Here is a 6,037-nt window from a genome sequence, read left to right as displayed (position 1 = left end):
TGATGGACGACGGAGGTACGGGTACAGGCAGGGCTGTGGAGAGGGAAAAAGAGTAATGAGGTATGGGGGTGTGGACGTGGGCCTGGGCTAAGGGTTGGTGGGGAGGGGGGGCCGTTTGGAACTGCGGGTCGAAGTAAGCGGCCTGATTGGTCGTGGCGAGGGGATGGAGGAAGGGTAGTGGGGCCTGGGCTTGAGCCAGTGTGAACTGGTTCACCATGGAGGGGGGGAGGGGGGCGGTTTGGGCCCAGGGTTGAAGCAAAGAGGACTGATTGTGTTTGGGCGGGAATGGTGGGAGAGTGAACGGGGATTTGCGTTGGTGCAGTCCCCTGTGGAGACACATTAAGCAGGTGAGGCAGTGGGTTAGAATGCGTGAATGGGGAAGTAGTAACTGGTGTTGGAGTAGTAGTGGGGGTTACGGTGGGGGGGGAAACGTGACGAGTTTTACGAGTAGCTTTTCTAGGGGGGCGGGACGGGGTTTCCCTGGGGCTTCCCTCTGACGTGCCTGTGGGTCTCGCGTCATCAATGTGCGACGGACCAGGCGAGGAGGGAGCATGCAAAGCAGTACTATACAATGAAAACAGAACGGATTTGGTTGCGGTGCGGGGAAATACTACTTTGCAACTTGTCAAGCATTTCTGTAACCCAGCTACGGTCCAGTCTTTAATGGAAAGGGAAGGAGAGACTGACCTGGAGCGTGGAACTGAGGTGGCGGAATGGGTCCGGGCGTGTGGACCGAGAGCGGTGGCAGCGGTGGGACGGTGAGTCGAGTGCTGAGAGGATGGCGTGGATGGCGTTGAATGATGGCTTGAGGCAGGGGAGGCTCTCGGTCCATGGTGAAGTTCCGACGGGGTGGGGACGAGGGATGATGGCAGCGTGGCGGTGGTAGTTGCTGTGGTTGTTGGCATGGTGGTGGCAGCGGCTGAAGCTCTTGCCCTGGTGATGAGGAGTCGGAGATCTTCTGTTGGGGGGATCTCGTCCTCCGAGGCATTTATGTCCATAACCTCCTCTTCCATTGTTTGGAAGTTGTGGACGTTGTCTTTCGACGTTTTTAAGGTAAGGTTTAAGTACTAGGTACGTGTGCTTTGTCTTGCGGCATGCGAGAACTGAGCATGAAATGCTGCTGGCGAGGCCAGGTTTAAATACAGCGCTTGATTGGCTTGGTAGGAGGAGATAAGGGAGGAGTTGTTATCAGTGAGATCTGAGGCAGGTGAGGTAGGGAGGAGAGAGGTAGGTTAGATTGGAGCATTAGAGAAGGGAGGAGGTGGTTATCCGGTGTGGTCTGTTCTCCTGAACTTTTATTGTTCCAACAGCATTAAAATGTGAGCTCCAGATTTCGGTGAACATGGACATGGCCTGCAAGGACTTCTTTGTTTCTGTGCTGAAGGACAAAGAGATGCTGGGTGCTGTTAAGAGCAGCAAGAAATATCCCTGGAAAAACAAATAGGTGAGTAAGCCTTTTATTGTTTTAATTTTGACTATATTGGGCTGTCCTTTTTACACACTCCTAATTAGTTTTTCTTTTGTTCTTCTTTTCTTTTATCAATCAGGACTTTTTCACACACTCCCCCGGCTCCCCAATGAAGGACACTTTCGGACATTTACGTTATCCTTCTTGATGTTAGCAGTTGGCAACTTGGCAATGCGTGCTGGTTAAACATTTTCATCTCAGACGATCCTGTCTTTGTGTGTGTGTGTGTGTGTGTGTGTGTGTGTGTGTGTGTGTGTGTGTGTGTGTGTGCGTGCGTGCGTGCGTGCGTGCGTGCGTGCGTGCGTGAGAGAGAGAGAGAGAGAGAGAGAGAGAGAGTGTGTGTGTGTGTGTGAGTGTGTGTGTGTGTGTGAGAGAGAGAGAGAGAGAGAGAGATGGGGGGGGGGCAGGCGCTGTCCGCGGTGCTGTGCTTGTGTGTGTGTTTACAGTTTAGTTATTGCACTCATAGGCTATAGCAGCGCCTTACTGTTTTTCTGTTTTGGTCAGAAGAGGTTTTTGTTTACAGTTGTGACTTTGCACTGACTTATTAAAATGTTTTATATTTTAGTTCGTTTTCAAATAGGCTAGAACTAGAACAGAGGTCTTCAATGTTTTCAGGCCAAGGACACCTTAGTTGAGAGAGAGAGATGAAACAGGGACATTGTAAGCTTGTAGATCTGCTATTTTTGGCTAAAGTTCTCAGATTATGGACGCTAGGGTTCAAGTGGTTAATATAAGAAAGGGGGGAAAAACAAGTTCTTATCACACAAAGATTTGGAGGACCCCCTGTAGTAACCTCTAGGGGTCCCAAACCCCCTGTTGAAGACCTGTGGGCTAGAATACAAAATGTTTGCACAACATAGAAACTACTACTGTTGCATTGTTTTACTTTTAAAACAGTTGATGTAAGAAGAAATTGCAAGTGTTGTTAAATTTCATATTGCACAGTTTGCCAAAATAAATGCATAATAATCTGACTGTTTCTCATGTATGCCTACAAAATGTATATGCCATGGGCTTCTGGAGTATGGTGAACGCATGCCATGGGCTTATTATCTGGAGTATGAAGCATTCCCATTTTCTTGTGATTATAGTTTGGACTTATTACAATCATGTTACAGTGCAATGCAGTAGCCTAATGCATGTGTTTGTATTGTGTGAAATGGGTATAACTGCCAAAATGCAGTTTTCTATGCGGTTTTGACCCCCAAAACCCCCCAAATTTTTTGGCCGCCCAGCTGGGTGTCCCTTATTTCAGTCTCTGGGAGTTGGCAACCCTATCGCTTTAGTTGGCAGACAAGACTACTGTAGTGCTCCCAGAAATACCATCCCATGGCTTCTATTCTGCTTGCTTGCTTGCCTGCCTGCTTTTTCACCTTGTTGTTTAGGCTATGACCTGTCATGGATTCATATCTACTCTGTTTGTACACAATCTTCTGTCACACGTTTTTTTTTTTTTAAGACATTAAACAATGTTCTGAGCCGAGTACTGTCATATGCTCGCTCGCACGCAGGCTGAACCTACAGCCCATGGGATTGGTGTAGGGGACGGAGACTGTGTCTTAGCAACACTGTGTTAATGAGCCAAAGAGCTGCCTACAAACAGCGCAGCGCCTCACACAGCAATGGGATGCCGCACTTGTCTCAGAGGAGAGCAGAGTGGAAGCTCACTGACCGGCAGAATCACTGTAATTTCTCAATTAAATCATCCCGTCATTCATATTTATCACCCAACCTTAAAATACGGGACAAAGAGCGTCCCGTATCAGTTCAATACGGGACACGTCTTTTAGTTTCCAAAAACGGGACGATCCCGTATTTTACGGGATGGTTGGCAACCCTAACGGCAACCAAACACGTCTTTTTGGCCGATGAACTCCGCTAGCGCATACTCCTGTTCCTTTTTAATTGTTGTAATTGATTCAACCCTGAATTAACTTCACTTATTGCTTGTTTTATCGTGTCAGCGTTAACTGTTACACTTGTTGCATCGAGGGCAGCCATTGTTGTTTTGAAAATGCAGCAGCATAGATCTACGTCACCATCTACACATGGACCAATCAGGGGAAGCTTTTCACGTGTTGTGTGGACAGCAGTTGAAACGCAGTCACTGAAGTCCAGACCTGATACTGGGGAAGGAATAAGTGTCTGAGCACGTATCAGGGCTGGCTTGCCAGGCTAGCAAACATTGTGTTTGTACAACAGTCTTTGACAGAGAAAGGGTGGAGGATCAATACTTGCTAGTAAAAGTTTCTGTATGAGCCCTGGAGAAAGCTTCCTCACCGTTAACCTGGGGAGCAGATATGTCACACTTATTCACTATTTAGAACAATTACAGTGTCAATTATTTTTAACACAGCTGCCCTATTTTTGCTAGGACCATACAAACCTTGTATTTTTCCATGCAGGCACTCCTGAACTCTTTGTCGATGCACATGACAGTGCGGAGATAGAGGCCACTATTACTTGAAATTGTCTCCTCAGCTTGTCCTTGTCCTGACACATATAATAGGCCAGTGTAGTGCCAGCAGGCCAGTGGCCCGCCAGGCCAGTGGCGCCGCCGCCTGTTTAACGGAAAGACATTATGTCCCCCCACTTTTGAGCCCTGTCACATACTATTTTGCATTAAAGACAGGGCGGTCTGCCCCCAGACCGCAGCGCATCTCGCTGCAAGCAGTTCAACGCTCGCTCGCTCCCACGATAGGCGCATGTTCATTTAGAGCAGGGCAGTCTCACAGAATAGCCTTTTCCTATTAATGACATTTTTATTCATCTACTAAATGTTTTTAAACCCACCAGTATGCAGTGAAACACCAGGTAAAAACCCATGCTGAAGAAAAAGCGACAGTGAAAAGCAATAGGAGGCGAAAAAGAGGGAGAAATTTGATTTCCAACGAGACCACTGGAAATTACTTGCACAAAAATTCACAAGACAAGTTAAAAGCGAGTAAGATAACTACAGTATATGAGCGTCCATGCTGAAGAACAATAATGTTATGTAGCCTAAACAGTGCATCAAACATGCTACAGTGCTACAGTCAAGCTGTGTAAGCCGTGTAATGGAGGGACTCGGGAGAGAGAGGGGGAGAGAGCGATCTCAGACTCTGTAGTGCTCGACTGGTGTTGAAACCTTACGCTCTGATTCTGACAGACAACAATAAGTAATAATAATAATAATCCTTTGGCACAAAACATCCATGTTTTGTACCTTTTTTAGGCCATGGCTACACGGAGCTGGATATTTCATATATCCCGGTTTTTCAGATATCCACATAGAAAAATATCTAGGTCCACATGGAGCTGGATATTTCATATATCCCGGTTTTTCAGATATCCACATAGAAAAATATCTAGGTCCACACGAAAAAGTTATCTAGGTCTAACAAGCACACACAGTAAAGTCTTCAGAGATATCCGGGTTCCCTGTCTACATGGATCCAGTGAATCGGATATTTTTCAATCTCTCCACTTATTTATCCGGTTTAAAAAATATCCAGTTTCACAGCCGAAATATCCAGCTTTGTGTGGCTGCAAGCCCCAACAGCACAAAAAAATGTCTAGCTTCAGAAAAATCCAGCTCCGTGTAGCCATGGCCTAAATCAGATCCAAAAGTTTTCAGCGGCTAGATCATCAACAGTTTGACATTGTTATATCATCTTTTGCTGCACAATGCCAGTCGCAAATTCCCTTCTAGTTAATTGTTTGCAGCTGCTGTGCTGCTGGGAGCAGCAGGCGATGATCTCTGCCAGGCCAGGGTTGTACCCATGCCTGTGAAAGTCATAGGCTGGAATGGAATCTGCTCAAACTGGCTGATATACTGATACAGAACAATATATAAACATGTTATGTCCGAAACAGTTCCTCAACAAAAATATAAATAAAATGCAGATCTACAAACACATAATGCATCGCGTTGGGAGCTTGTAGATCAGCTATTTTTACTCTTATAGTGCAATCTCTTCTATGATGTACTTTTTGCTTGTTTATTATCAGGGAGAATAAGGGGATTTGTTCATTATCCTTATGGGACTACTTGACGAATGTTCCGGGCCAGTGGGTGGTTACAATGGTTACAATGTGGCCAGTGGCAAATTTCCCTTAATGTCTACCCCTGGAAAGACGAAATTACTTTTACATTTACGATGGTCTTTATCCAGAGAGCTGTTTACAATTGACTTCAAATCACTAGTCTAGATCTGTCAAATCATACAACAGACTTTCTGATGTCACCGCCTGGCCACGCCCACATTGGTTTCCCCCCATGTCATTTTCCCTTCTGGCTCCCCTGTGCCAGGCTAGAAAAAAAACATCCCTAAAAAGCATTGGTTCTCTGGCTTCCTTTAAAACAGCCCTGAAAATTCACCTTTCACTAGTAAGACCACACCATCAAACAGAGAACCAGTTGAGTTGTATTTATTGAACATTGTGACATGGAAACATTGTAACAGGAATGCACTGAGAATAGAACGAAGCCTTGGTGACTGAAGGCTGTGCCTTAGGAAGGCGGATGGATAATGAAATGGATGGGACATGAATGCTGGAGTGAATGCTGGGGAAGAATACTGGGGTGAA

This window comes from Nannobrachium achirus (assembly GCF_963921795.1).
Source record: "Nannobrachium achirus genome assembly, chromosome: 14".
In the NCBI taxonomy this organism is placed as follows: Eukaryota; Metazoa; Chordata; class Actinopteri; order Myctophiformes; family Myctophidae; genus Nannobrachium; species Nannobrachium achirus.
The sequence above is the reverse complement of the archived record's forward strand: the minus strand, read 5'-3'. Positions refer to the sequence as shown.